Source organism: Arachis ipaensis, chromosome B10 (genome assembly GCF_059453495.1).
Source record: "Arachis ipaensis isolate K30076 ecotype BB chromosome B10, ASM5945349v1, whole genome shotgun sequence".
In the NCBI taxonomy this organism is placed as follows: Eukaryota; Viridiplantae; Streptophyta; class Magnoliopsida; order Fabales; family Fabaceae; genus Arachis; species Arachis ipaensis.
In genome coordinates, this window is record NC_142435.1 from 30,082,511 (window position 1) to 30,098,493 (window position 15,983).

Consider the following 15,983-nt stretch of genomic DNA (forward strand, 5'->3'; position numbering starts at 1 on the left):
TGAAGGGAACAAGAAGTTGTTTGTGAACTGGCGAGCTTGGATAGAATATCAGCTTGGCTATTATGCTCTCGAGGTGTATGTTGAATTTCAATTTCAGAAAACTTTGGAAACATGCTCTAAACAATAGCAAGGTATTTGGATAATAAAGGATCTTTTACCTGGTACAAGTTATTCACCTGTTGTACGATGAGTAAGGAATCACAGTATACCTTGAGTTCGGTAATATTTAGATAGGAAGCGAGTTTGAGACTGGCGATTAGAGCTTCGTATTCAGTTTGATTATTACTCACTTTGAAAGAAAGGTGTAAAGACTACTCTATCACGTAACCATTACCATCTTCAAGTAAAACCCCAGCACGACACCCTTGGGGATTAGATGAGCCATCTACATACAAAAACCATTAGGTTGAATCATCAACGGAAATTGGGACTCTAAATTGGGTGATAAAATCTGCCAAATATTGTGACTTTTTGGGACCTCGCCCTGGTATCTGATGTCAAATTCGGAGAGCTCAACCGACCATTTAACTAGTCGGCCAGCTAATTCTAGTTTTTGAAGAACTTGTCGTAAAGGTTGATCAGTGCGAACATAGATGACATGGCTTTGGAAATATGGCCGAAGTCGTCAAGCTGAGAACATCAAAGCTAAAGCTAGCTTCTCGATCTTAGGATAGTGAAGTTTGGCATGTTGTAGAGTCTTGCTAGTAAAATAGATTGGCAGTTGCTGTTTCTGTCTTTTTGCAATAAGAACAAAGCTTATAGCCCAGTTAGTGACAGATAAATATAAGTAGAGTGGTTCCCCTTGAAGGGGTGTTTGTAAAATAGGGGGTTTTGAGAGAGTGTTTTTTATGGTAGTGAAAATATTTTCACATTCATCAGTCTAATGAAAAGCTTTTTTCTTTTTTAGTGTTTGGAAAAAATAGAAGGATTTAGAAGCTAGGCAAGGTAGGAATCTAGAAAGTGCAACAAGTCTCCCTGTTAACTGTTAGACTTCTTTTATAGTTTGTGGGCTTGCCATATCCAACACAGCTCGACATTTTTCTGGATTGGCCTCGATTCCACGGTTGGTGAGCATGAAACTGAAGAATTTGCCTCCTTGTACACCAAAGGCACACTTGTCAGGGTTAAGCCGCATATTATATTTTCGGATTTGGTTGAATATTTTGGTAAGGTCGTCGAGATGATTGCCACTGAGCTTTGTTTTGGCCACCATGTCATCGACATAAACTTCAAGGTTTTTGTCGATCTGTGTGGCAAATACATTGTCCATAAGGCGTTGGTATGTTGCTCCTGCATTCTTAAGTCCAAATGGCATAACTTTATAGCAGTAATTTCCAAATTCAGTAATAAATGCAGTCTTACTTTGATCGGATGGATGCATTAAGATCTGGTTATAACCAGAATATGCATCCATGAAACTCAGTGTTTATAACCTGGAGCATTGTCTACTAAGCAATCAATAGATTGTAAGGGATAGGAATCTTTTGGACATGTTTTGTTGAGATCGGTGAAAGCAACACACCTACGCCATTTACCGTTATGTTTTTTTACCATGACGACGTTTGCCAGCCATATTGTGAATATGATTTCTTTTATGAAGCCAGCACTGATGAGCTTCTTAGTCTCTTGCAAAGAGGCTTGCTTTCTCTCAAGGCCTAGGTTTCGCTTCTTCTGTGCTATAGGTCGGATAGAAGGGTCCAACGTCAGCTTATGAGAGATGACTGATGGGTCAATGCCAAGCATGTCTCCAGGTATCATTTTATTGTAGGAATGATTGAATTGAGGCTTTCTCTTCCGAGCTTAGTGTTGTTCCTACATAAGTGAATTTTCTGAGCTATCTGCAAAATAGATTTTTTGTAAGTCCTCCGTCGGGGATGGTCGTTCAAGAACGTCTGCCTTTGGATCAAGGTCGACCAATACTGGGAGGTCGTCTTGACTGCTGATGCTGTGTACACGTGCATTTATACTTCGGTGGGGTCTTTTGAGACTATTGTTATAACATTGTCTGGCGTCACGGGTGTCACTGTGAATTGTTGCAACAATATCATCCTACACAGGAAACTTAACAAAAAGATGAATTGTGGAAATGATTGCGCCAAACTTATTCAAGAAAGGTCGGCCAAGTATCAAATTGTAAGGGCAAAAATAATCTACAACTAAATATTAGACATCTGAAGTTTTTTATAATGGAGGCTCACCCAGTGTGGTCTGTAACCACACAGATCCCAAAACCGGGACTCGTTCACCTGAAAATCTGACCAAATCTCCAATGGAAGGTTGTAGTATGTTGTTACTTAGTTTCATCTTCTGGAATGTTGAATAGAAAAGAACGTCAGCACTACTCCCTGGATCCAGTAGTATTTTTTTGACCAAAAGTTCTCCTAACTGGATGGAGATTACAACAGGGTCATCTAGATTTGTTATAGTTGTGTCAAATTCGGAGGATTGAAATGTCATCTGAGGAAATTGTGAAAGCGTTTGAGGATCGTGTGGACTGGCTTCTATTGATAGCATAGCTCGATAAGAGCGTTTCCTTGCTGAGCTTGTAGCACCTCCACCTGTAAAACCTCCAGAAATACGGTTAATAACTCCTCTGGTTGTTCAGGATGACTTGTGTTCTTCCTTTCTTTGTCTCGGCTATGTTGTCCTGCCGAGTTATGGTCGCCAGTGGGAGGGGCACGCCGTTGTATATGACCACCGATGTATTTGTGGAGATGACCTTGCCGAGCTAGTCACTCCAAAAGGTCTTTGGCGATGACACACTCATCAGTGGTATGTCCATGCTTCTAGTAAAAACTGCAATACTTTGATTTGCCTGCACCCTTTCGAATCTAGATAGTTGCTGGCCTTCTGTGGTGGCTTGATCAATTTGGAACTTAGGATCTCCTTGATGATGTCATCGCGCTTGGTATTGAAATGCGTATAGGATTTATAACGGGGAGTAAGTTTAAAATTTTTCTAACTCTCCCGTGGTTTTTCTTCTTCTTTGTACTGGGGTTTATCTACTTTCCGGGCTTGTCGGAGTTCCTCGATATCGATCTGACCTTTTGCTTTTTCGCGAAATTCTGCCAAGGTCTTCGGTTTGGCGACAGCAATAGCCTCTTGAAATTTTCCTAGTCGGAGCCTGCTTTTGATGGCGTGCAGATGCACCTCGGGGTGGAGGTTGGGTATGCTCATTGCCACTTTTGTAAAACGAGTCAAGTAGTCTTTTAGACTTTCATTCTGACCTTGTTTGATTGTGTTCAGGTAATCCGAAACATGTAGGTAGATGGCCGAGCCAGCAAAATACTCCTCGAAAAGCTTCACAAGTTCCTAAAAATGAGAAATAGAATCTGCAGGCAAAGAGCAAAACCAATCAAGTGTAGGACCATCTAAATAAGATGGAAAACAACAGCATAAAACTTTATCTGATGCACCGTTTACTATCATTATGAATTTGAACTTCTTGATATATTTCTTCAGATCTCCTAGCCCATCGTAGGGGATTAATGTAGTCGGTAAGGGGAACCTTCTGGGAAGCTCGAAATTCATCACATTGGCCTTGAATAGTCCAGTAGAATTGTCGGGCTCAGCATTTTCATTTTTGTTCCTAACTTCTTCAATTTGTTGAGATCGACCTTATTCATTCCGAGCAGTTTCGGATACGTGTGTTGGGCTAGATTGGTGTTCTTATGTTCGTTCTTGACGAGCATCATTGTTTTTTATCCGAGCGTTAGTTAGCTTAGAAATTTGATTTGCCATTCTTTGATTCTCTTCTGCCATGCATTGGTTGGCTTGTTGCAACTCAGATACCATCTGGAGAAGCTCGGACGGTGTAGGCAGAGGGAGATCAGCCAAGGGAAAATATAGAAGCAGTGAGTCCGATGAAAAAGAAAAGAACTATGTCTTCGGCCCCACAGTGGGCGCCAATTATTCTTGTGTACGTAACATGGACGTAACTCGGTGCCTGAGAGTCAACGCCGAGTTGTTTCCTTCAACACCGAGTTATAGACTTGAAAGATATGAGCTTGTGTCTAGAGAGATATCACGTTTTGGAAGAGTATGAACAAAGGAGGAGTGTACCTGCAAAAGGCACTCCGATGCTTAAGTTAGTAATGTGAATTCAGTCCATCCTTTGAGGATAAAATACCATACCTTTATAGGTGAGGTGAAATAGATCAGTTACGTTTCTGTTGATCATCTGAATTGAAGAGCATTTATTAAGTTTTAATAAGTGATAATGCCTGGTTGGACATTTTTATTCCAGAATATAATCTGTTGATTCTGACTGTAACGTATAACGCTGAGTTATAACGCAGAGTGCCGAGTTATAACGTAAAGTGCCGAGTTATGGTGTATGATGCGGAGTTATGACATCGGATTTGTAATGGCCGTATCAGTTATCATTAAGTAATTTTGGCGCATTCTGGATTTAAATAAAGTGTACTTGGTTTGTGCTTGTTTTGAACCAATTTTGTTCATGTATTGTCATCGTTACGTAATTTTGGTGCATTTTGAATTTAATTTCAGTACTTTCTAGATTTAAATAAAGTGCACTTTGGTCTGAACTTGTTTTAAACTGGGAGTTTGCTTGTGTGTCACCATCTTTAAGAAATTTCGGTGCATTCTGAATTTGAACTGTTATAATATAAGAAGAAGACGATGATGATGATGATAATAATGATGATGGAGGAAGAGGAAGAAGAAGAAAAAGAAGGAGGAGATTTAAGAAATTCATATGAGAAAAGAAAAAGGAAGAGGAGGTAGAGGTGGTGGCGTGGTGGTGGTGATGACAACGATAATAAAAGAAAAAGAGGAAATAAAAAAGGAGGAGAGGAAGAAGACGATAATGATGAAAATAACGATAACAATAACGACGATGATAATGACGATGATGATGAAGATGGAGGAGAAAGAGGAGGAAAAGGAAGGAAAAGAAGAAATTTAAATGAAAAAGAAGGAGGAGGAAGAGGAAGTGGTGGTGGTGGTGTGACGGAGGAAAAATGTCGGTAAAGATTTTCACAAAAATATTGCGTTGCAAGTATAGTTCTAAACTGACAGTTAAACCTCAATCAATATTTAAACTGTTTGTCACTTAAGCAAACCCAATAAAATTAACCGAAGTATTTAAACCTCGGGTCGTCTCTCAAGGAATTGCAGGGAAGTGTAGTTATTATTGGTTATGGAAAAGTATATTTTTGAGTTTTGAAATAAGGAACAAGTAATGTAAATAACAAGGAAATAAAATAACCACTAAGAAAATGTCCTATCAAGGATTGAGAATTAGAATTCCTATCCTCATTATCATCACCAATTGTAATGGTAATTGTCTTTTGCTTTCACTTAGTTAACCTCTAACAATAAAGGAAAGTCAAGTGAGCGAAATCAACTTAGGTTCACAAGTCCTAATCAAAGACTAGATTTAGTGAAACCTAAGCCAACTAGCAATTTTCAATCACCAATCAACAAAAGAATTTTGATAACTCAAGAGTCTCTAATTGATCAATCCAAGTTAAGAACATAAAAATCTAATTTAAAATCCAACCAAGCATTTTATCAAATACTTGGAAGGCATAAAATAAAAACAGAGAAAACTAACAAGACATAGCAAAATCTAAGACTAACCAAAGCAAGGAAATAACAATAACAAGGCAATTGAACAATAAGAAATGTGAAACAAAAATTGCATTAATGAAAGTTGAGAGTAACACATGAGTTCATAAACTAAATTAGCAAAATAAAGGAATCAATAAGAGAAGTAGATAACTAAAATGCTAGAACAAATAAGAGTAGAAGAAAACTAAATTAAAGCAAGGTAGAATTCTGAAATTGAGAAGAAACAAGACTAAAAACCCTAAAACCTAGAGAGAGGAGAGACCTCTCTCTCTAGAAAACTACATCTAAACCTAAAGTGCATGAATAAAGTATGAATGATTGATTCCCCCTTCCAGCTTCACTCTGCAGCCTCTAATCAGTATTTTCAGGCTTGAAACTGGGCCAAAAACAGCCCAGAAATCGCCCCCAGCAAATTCTGATATCTGTAGCACATGATGCTTTGTCACGCGTACGTGTCAGCCACGCGTATGCGTCGCTGAACAATTCCTGGTCATGCGTACGCGTCGCTTGCCTCTTGCACTTGTCATGCTGATGCTGCGATGCACATGCATGGGCGACGCATACGCATCACCTAACTGCAAGGAAACTATGGAAAATTGCATATCATTTTGAAGCCCCATATGTTAGCTTTCCAGCACAACTAAAACCGCCTCATTTGGATCTCTGTAGCTCAAGTTATGATCGATTTAGTACGAAGAGGTCAAGATTGACAGCTTAGCAATTCCTTCAATTTCTTGTGTTCCTTCCACTTTTACATGCTTCCTTTCCATCTTCTAAGCCATTCCTACCCTATAAACCCTGAAAACACTTAACAAATATATCACGGCATCGAATGGTAATAAGAGAGGATTAAAATTAGCAAATTTAAGGCCAAAGAAGCATGTTTTCAATCATAGCACAAAATTAGGAAGGAAAATGTAAAACATGCAAATTCTATGAATAAGTGTGAGAATAATGGATAAAATCCACTCAATTTAGTACAAAATAAACCGTAAAATAGCGGTTTATCAATCTCCCCACACTTAAACATTAGCATGTGCTCATGCAAAGCTCAAGAGAACCATAAGAGTGAAGAGGAATGGTAAGACTTATTAAATGCAACCTATCTATATGAATGCAACTACATGCAAAAAATGCTTCTACCTACTTGGTTAAAAGTAAATAAATCTTTTAAGAACGAATATGAACTGGATTCTACTAATTCAAATCATAAAATGAAGTACAAATAGACTTGCAAGAAGAAAGTTCATGAAAGCCGGGAACAAAGAATCAAGCATCGAACCCTCACCGGAAGTGTATACACTCTAATCACTCAAGTGTTTAAGGTTCGACTCTCTCAATTCTCTACTAATCTTGCTTTCTAAGGCTTGCTCTTCTTCTACCAATCAGCAAAAATTTAATGCATAAATACACATATCAAGAGGTCTTTTTAAGGGTTGTAATGGGGTTACGGTCAAGATAGGATTGTATTTGATTAAGTGGACTAAAATCTGAATCCTTGATTAACCTGAACTTCCCACTAACTTAAGACAATCCATGTAAGCACAATATGAAATCTAACTACCCATTAACTGTGTTTTCCACATATTCATGCATCTGAATTTAAGTACAATACATATGCATTGCTATTATCATTTACTTTGGAGTATTTTGTCCCTTTTTTATTATTTGCTCTTTTTTTTATTTTTTTTATTTTTTTTATTTTTTTCTTTTGTTTTTCTCAATGCATATACTTAAGCCATTGAATGCAAGAATATGTGCTCAACCATTTTTTTCACGAATTCATCAAAAATATACAATACCCAATTCTCAAACCAAATGTTTCCAAACCCAATTTCTCCACACTTAAATCATGAGCACTCTCACTAGTCTAAGCTAACCAAAGATTCAAATTAAGGACATTATTATTTTTCACTTAGAGTTAATGATGTGCTAAAATAAAGAATAAATTGGGTTAAAAAGGCTCAACATTGGTTTGCAAAAGATGATGAGAAGGGTAAGGCCATATGGGTATGTAAGCTTAGTGAAACAAGGCCTCAATCACATAAGTGTATGCATACATCAAACCATGGAAATATAGAATCAAGCAAGAAATAGATCACAAATTTAGAGAGAACAACACACACTAAAATAAAACATTGGTTGATAAAATGCAACCAATCAAATAGGTTCAAAATCTCACTGGTTTTGTGTATTCAAGCTCTAAAACCATGTTCCGAAATAAAATTCTTCAAGCAAGTTCAACAAAAATTTTAATTTAAATTAGTAAAATGCTATAAAATAGTTTTTTGGAAAAGAATTCATCACTTCAACCAAGTAGTGCATAAATGCAAGCAATTAACTACACATGCAATATATTATGTGGTGCACGAAATCGTGATTGTTCATTCCTTGGTAACGGCGCTAAAAACTTAATACGCACGTTCATAATCTTAGTTCTTTTTCACAATTTCGCACAACTAACCAGCAAGTGCACTGGGTCGTCCAAGTAATAAACCTTACGTGAGTAAGGGTCGATCCCACGGAGATTGTCGGCTTGAAGCAAGCTATGGTCATCTTGTAAATCTCAGTCAGGCGGATTCAAATGGTTATGGAGAATTGATAATTAAAATATGAATAAAACATAAAATAAAGATAGAGATACTTATGTAATTCATTGGTAGGAATTTCAGATAAGCGTATGAAGATGCTTTGTTTCTTCTGAACCCCTGCTTTCCTATTGCCTTCTTCTAATCATTCATACTCCTTTCCATGGCAAGCTTTATGTTGGGCATCACCGTTGTCAATGGCTACTTCCCGTCCTCTCAGTGAAAATGTTCCAAATGCCCTGTCACCGCACGGCTAATCATCTGTCGGTTCTCGATCATGTTGGAATAGGATCCATTGATCCTTTTGCGTCTGTCACTACGCCCAACACTCGCGAGTTTGAAGCTCGTCATAGTCATCCCTTCCCAGATCCTACTCGGAATACCACAGACAAGATTTAGACTTTCCGGATCTCAGGAATGGCCGCCAATAATTCTAGCCTATACCACGAAGGTTTTAATCTTAGATTAGAAACCCCAGAGATACACATTCAAGCTTGTTTGCATGTAGAACGAAAGTGGTTGTCAGGCACGCGTTCATAGGTGAGAATAGTGATTAGTGTCACATAATCATCACATTCATCATGTTATTGTGTGTGAATGAATATCTTAGAGAAGAAATAGGCTTGAGTTGAATAGAAAAATAATAGTACTTTGCATTAATTCATGAGGAACAGCAGAGCTCCACACCTTAATCTATGGTGTGTAGAAACTCTACCGTTGAAAATACATAAGAACAAAAGGTCTAGGCATGGCCGAATGGACAGCCTCCCAAAGCATGAACATACAAGTTCCAAGACGAAAAGTATGATCAAGTGTGTAAAATACAATAGCAAAAGGTCCTATTTGTAGAAAACTAGTAACCTAGGGTTTACAGAAATGAGTAAATGATGCAGAATCCACTTCCGGGCCCACTTGGTGTGTGCTTATGCTGAGCATTGAAGCTTTCACATGTAGAGTAACCCACAAACAAAGATATGTAAACAAATAAAATATGGGTGGGCTAATGCCAAATAATAATGAGGTTCTCAACTAGATGGTACCTATAACATGCAAGTGAGAAAGCAATATAGGCGAATGGCATATCAATAGTGCAAGAATTGTAACAATGAGGGAGAGAGGGTGGGTCATAAAAGACAATATAAGGTCATATCAATGCGCAAGGAATACAAATGTCATAGAAGATTAGCACTGACCTATAAATAATATCACCCAACAATAGAAAATAAGTCACTAAGCGCCAAAACAATGGAAGAAAAATTCAACAGGTGATTAAGAAAATGCAATGCCAATGGAAAAATAGTAACTTAGAAAAAAAATAAAAACATGCACAAAATTAAAATGCAATGAATTAAAATATGCAAATGAAATAAGTAAAAGAAAATGAAAGAGAATAAGGATGAGAAGGGAGGAGAAATGAACAAGAAGAAAGAAAGAAAGGAAGAAGAAAAAATAAGAAAGGAGAGAAGAAAGAAGAAGAATGGAAAATGGGAAGCGACGCGTAAGCGTCGCCCACGCGTACGCGTGGGTAGTAGGTTGAGAATATGACGCGTAAGCGTCACTCATGCGAACGCGAGAAAAGACGAAATGGCTGGGTGACGCGTACGCGTGGGTCACACGTACGCGTGAGGTAGGTTGTGCGCCAGGCTCACCACCCGCACAATTCCAGCACAACTCTCGAAAAAAATGTACAAAGAGCAAAATCCAAAATGACGCGTTCGCGTCGGCCACGCACACTGGTGTGCGAAATCGTGATCATTCCATTCCTTGGTAACGGCGCTAAAAACTCAATTCGCACGTTCATGATCTTATATCTGTTTCACAACTTCGTACAACTAACCAGCAAGTGCACTGGGTCGTCCAAGTAATAAACCTTACGTGAGTAAGGGTCGATCCCACGGAGATTGTTGGTATGAAGCAAGCTATGGTCACCTTGTAAATCTCAGTCAGGTGGATATCAAATGGTTATGGAGTTTTCGAATAATAATAATAAATAAACAGAAAATAAAGATAGAAATACTTATGTAAATCATTGGTGAGAATTTCAGATAAGCGTATAGAGATGCTTTCGTTCCTCTGAACCTCTGGTTTCCTGCTGTCTTCATCCAATCAGTCCTACTCCTTTCCATGGCAGGCTTTCTGTAAGGCATCACCGTTGTCAATGGCTACATCCCATCCTCTCTGTGAAAAAGGTCCAAATGCTCTGTCACGGCACGGCTAATCATCTGGAGGTTCTCGATCATACTGGAATAGGATTCACCCTCCTTTTGCGTCTGTCACTACGCCCAGCACTCGCGAGTTTGAAGTTCGTCACAGCCATCCCTTCCCAGATCCTACTCAGAATACCACAGACAAGGTTTAGACTTTCCGGATCTCAGGAATGGCCATCCATGGGTTCTAACTTATACCACGAAGATTCTAATATCTCGGACTCGGTCCTCTGTATTAGATATCTAAGAGATACCCATTCTAGCTTGTTTGCATGTAGAACGGAAGTGTTTGTCAGGCACGCATTCATAAGTGAGAATGATGATGAGCGTCACATAATCATCACATTCATCATGTTCTTGGATGCGAATGGATATCTTAGAAGCAAAATAAGTTGAATTGAATAGAAAAACAGTAGTACTTTGCATTAAATCATGAGGAACGGCAGAGCTCCACACCTTAATCTATGGTGTGTAGAAACTCTACCGTTGAAAATACATAAGTGATAAGGTCCAAGCATGGCCAAATGGCCAGCCCCCATGATCTAAGAACTAAATGTCCCAAGATTATCAGATGTAAATACAATAGTAAAAAGTCCTATTTATACTAAACTAGTTACTAGGGTTTATAGAATTGAGTAAATGATATAGAAATCCACTTCCGGGGCCCACTTGGTGTGTGCTTGGGCTGAGCTTGAAGTTTACACGTGGATAGGTCATTCTTGGAGTTGAACGCCAGTTTGTAACGTGTTTCTGGCGTTGAACTCCACTTTGCAACTTGTTTCTGGCGCTGGACGCCAGACTGCAACATGGAACTGGCATTGAACGCTAGTTTACGTCGTTAATCCTTATTCAAAGTATGGACTATTATATATTTATGGAAAGCCCTGGATGTCTACTTTCCAACGCAATTGGAAGCGAGCCATTTGGAGTTCTGTAGCTCCAGAAACTCCACTTTGAGTGCAGGGAGGTCAGAATCCAACAGCATCAGCAGTCCTTTTTCAACCTCTGAATCTGATTTTTGCTCAAGTCCCTCAATTTCAGCCAGAAAATACATGAAATCACAGAAAAATACACAAACTCATAGTAAAGTCCAGAAATGTGAATTTAACATAAAAACTAATAAAAACATCACTAAAAGTAACTAGATCCTACTAAAAACATATTAAAAACAATGCCAAAAAGCGTATAAATTATCCGCTCATCACAACACCAAACTTAAATTGTTGCTTGTCCCCAAGCAACTGAAAATCAAATAGGATAAAAAGAAGAGAATATACTATAAATTCCAAACTATCAATGAAACATAGCTCCAATCAGATGAGCGGGACTTGTAGCTTTTTGCCTCTTGAATAGTTTTGGCATCTCACTTTATCCATTGAAGTTCAGAATGATTGGCATCTATAGGAACTCAGAGATCAGATAGTGTTATTGATTCTCCTAGTTCAGTATGTTGATTCTTGAACACAGCTACTTTATGAGTCTTGGCCGTGGCCCTAAGCACTTTGTTTTCCAGTATTACCACCGGATACATAAATGCCACAGACACATAATTGGGTGAACCTTTTCAGATTGTGACCCAGCTTTGCTAATGTCCCCAATTAGAGGTGTCCAGGGTTCTTAAGCACACTCTTCTTTTGCTTTGAACCTTGACTTTAACCGCTCAGTCTCAAGTTTTCACTTGACACCTTCACGCCACAAGCACATGGTTAGGGACAGCTTGGTTTAGCCGCTTAGGCCAGGATTTTATTCCTTTAGGCCCTCCTATCCACTGATGCTCAAAGCCTTGGATCCTTTTTATTACCCTTGCCTTTTGGTTTTAAGGACTATTGGATTTTTGCTCTTGCCTTTTGGTTTTAAGAGCTTTTGGCTTTTTCTGCTTGCTTTTTCTTTTTCTTTCTCTTTTTTTTTTTGCCATTTTTTTTCTTTCTCTCTTTTTTTTCTGCAAGCTTTTTGTATTCACTGCTTTTTCTTGCTTCAAGAATCATTTTTATGATTTTTCAGATTATCAAATAACATTTCTCCTTTTCATCATTCTTTTAAGAGCCAATATATTTAACATTCATAAACAACAACTTCAAAAGACATATGCACTGTTCAAGCATACATTCAGAAAACAAAAAGTGTTGCCACCACATCAAAATAATTAAACTAGTTTCAAGGATAAATTTGAAACCATGTACTTCTTGTTCTTTTGTAATTAAAACATTTTTCCATTTAAGAGAGGTGATGGATTCATATTCACTACTTTAAAGCATAGACACTTGAATACTAATGATCATGTAATAAGACACAAATATAGATAAACATTTAACATAAAAACAAAAAACAGAAAATTTAAGAACAATGAATGAGTCCACCTTAGTGATGGTGGCATTTTCTCCTTGAGGAACCAATGATGTCCTTGAGATCTTCTATGTCTCTTCCTTGTCTTTGTTGCTCCTCCCTCATTGCTCTTTGATCTTCTCTAATTTCATGAAGGATGATGGAGTGCTCTTGATGTTTCACCCTTAGTTGCTCCCAATAATTGTGTGGAGGAAAATATATCCCCTGAGGTATCTCAGGGATCTCTTGATTTGCAGTCAAATGTTCTACCACTGAGCTATAGACCCTTGAGATGAATCTCTCCATCTCCTATGACTTGGAGGTGGAAGCTTTTGTCTTCCATTTCCTCTTTCTAAAGGTTTCTCTGGCCTTAGGTGCCATCAATGGTTATGAAAAAACAAAACTTTCCACACCAAAAGTAGAATGTTTGCTCGTCCTTGAGCAAAAGAAGAGAGAAAGGATGAGAAGAAGGAGAGATGGAGGTGTGTTGATGGTTTTGGAGGGGAATTGGAGGTGATTGGTGAAGGGTTCTTGGGAAAGGGTGATATAGGATTATGAGGAGGTAAGGTGAGTGGAGGTATGTGGGGATCCTGTGGGGTCCACAGATGCTGAGATGATCTTGTGGGGTCCACAGATCCTGAGGTGTCAAGGATTTACATCCCTGCACCAATTAGGCATGTAAAACACCTTTGCATGCAATTCTGGCGTTTAAACGCTGAATTGATGCTTGTTCTGGGCGTTCAACGCCCAGATGCAGCATGTTTCTGGCGTTGAACGCCAGTTCTATGCTTGTTTCTGGCATTCAGCGCTAGATCCATGCTCTGTTCTGGCGTTGAACGCCAGCCAGATGCTCCTTATTGGCGTTTAAACGCCAGTAAGCCCTTCCTCCAGGGTGTTCTGTTTTCAATGCTGTTTTTCATTCTGTTTTTTATTTTTCAGTAGTTTTTGTGACTCCACATGATCATCACCCTAATAAAACATGAAATAACAAAGAGAAAATAAAATAAAAATGATTAAATAACATTGGGTTGCCTCCCAACAAGCACTTCTTTAATGTCAATAGCTTGACAGTGAGCTCCCATGGAGCCTCACAGATAATCAGAGCAAGGTTGGAACCTCCCAACACCAAACATAGAGTTTGAATATGGGGGTTCAACACCAAACTTAGAGTTTGGTTTTGGCCTCCCAACACCAAACTTAGAGTTTGACTGTGGGGGATTTTGTTGACTCTGCAGTGAGAGAAGCTTTTCATGCTTCCTCTCTATGGTTACAGAAGGAGATCCTTGAGTTTGAAACACAAGGTTGTCCTCATTCAGTTGAAGGACTAACTCTCCTCTGTCCACATCAATCACAGCTCTTGCTGTGGCCAGGAAGGGTCTTCCAAGGATGATGGATTCATCCTCATCCTTCCCAGTGTCTAGGATTATAAAATCAGCAGGGATGTAAAGGCCTTCAACCTTTACTAACACGTCCTCTACTTGTCCATAAGTCTGTTTTCTTGAGTTGTCTGCCATCTCTAATGAGATTCTGGCAGCTTGCACCTCAAAGATTCCCAGTTTCTCCATTACAGAGAGTGGCATGAGGTTTATCCCTGACCCAAGGTCACATAGAGCCTTTTCAAAGGTCATGGTGCCTATGGTACAAGGTATTAAGAACTTTCTAGGATCCTGTTTCTTCTGAGGCAATGTCAGTTGATCCAGATCACTCAGTTCATTGATGAGCAAGGGAGGTTCATCTTCCCAAGTCTCATTACCAAATAAATTGGCATTCAGCTTCATGATTGCACCAAGGTACTTGGCAACTTGCTCTTCAGTGACATCTTCATTCTCTTCAAAAGAAGAATACTCATCAGAGCTCATGAATGGCATAAGGAGATTCAATAGAATCTCTATGGTCACTAGATGAGCCTCAGAGTCCTTTGGTTCCTCAAAAAGAAACTCCTTGTTGATCACTGGACATCCCAGGAGGTCTTCCTCACTGGGATTCACGTCCTCCTCCTCTTTTGTGGTTTCGGCCATGATGGTCATTTCAATGGCCTTGCACTCTCCTTTTGGATTTTCTTCTGTATTGCTTGGGAGAGTACTAGAAGGAGTTTCAGTGATTTTCTTACTCAGCTGGCCCATTTGTGCTTCCAAATTTCTAATGGAGGACCTTATTTCATTTGTGAAACTCACAGTGGCCTTAGATAGATTAGAGACTAAATTTGCTAAGCTAGATGGATTCTGCTCAGAACTTTCTGTCTTTTGCTGAGTGGATGATGGAAAAGGCTTGCTATTGCTAAACCTGTTTCTTCCACCATTGTTAAAGCCTTGTTGAGGCTTTTGTTGATCCTTCCATGAGAAATTTGGATGATTTCTCCATGAGGGGTTATAGGTGTTCCCATAGGGTTCACCCATGTAATTTACCTCTGCTATTGTAGGGTTCTCAGGATCATAAGCCTCTTTTTCAGAAGATGCATCTTGAGTACTGATGGATGCAGCTTGCATTCCATTCAGACTCTGAGAAATTATATTGACTTGCTGAGTCAATATTTTATTCTGAGCTAATATAGCATTCAGAGTATCAATTTCAAGAACTCCCTTCTTCTGAGGCGTCCCATTACTCACATGATTCCTCTCAGAAGTGTACATAAACTGGTTATTAGCAACCATGTCAATGAGTTCTTGAGCTTTTGCAGGCATTTTCTTTAGGTGAATGGATTCACCTGCAGAAGTATCCAATGACATCTTAGCTAATTCAGACAGACCATCATAGAATATATCCAGGATGGTCCATTCTGAAAGCATGTCAGAAGGACACTTTTTGGTCAGTTGCTTATATCTCTCCCAAGCTTCATAGAGGGATTCACCTTTTTTCTGTCTGAAGGTTTGAACATCCACTCTAAGCTTACTCAGCTTTTGAGGAGGAAAGAACTTGGCTAAGAAAACCGTGACCAGCTTATCCCAAGAGTTCAGGCTATCTTTGGGTTGAGAATCCAACCATACTCTAGCTCTGTCTCTTACAGCAAACGAGAAAAGCATAAGCCTGTAGACCTCGGGATCAACCCCATTGGTCTTAACAGTATCACAGATCTGCAAGAATTCAGTTAAGAACTGAAAAGGATCTTCAGATGGAAGTCCATGAAACTTGCAGTTCTGTTGCATCAGAGAAACTAATTGAGGTTTAAGCTCAAAATTGTTTGCTCCAATGGCAGGGATTGAGATGCTCCTTCCATGTAAATTGGAATTAGGTGCAGTGAAGTCACCAAGCATCTTCCTTGCATTGTTGTTGT

At 39.0% G+C, this 15,983-nt stretch overlaps 1 non-coding gene across 1 annotated transcript; it reads left to right on the forward strand.

The window, feature by feature from the left end:
* Positions 1–15,492: 15,492 nt before the first annotated feature.
* LOC148579555 (small nucleolar RNA R71) lies at positions 15,493–15,600 on the forward strand. Its single transcript, XR_015896699.1, has one exon. It is a non-coding gene; the product is annotated as a small nucleolar RNA R71 (small nucleolar RNA).
* The last annotated feature ends 383 nt before the right edge of the window (positions 15,601–15,983 follow it).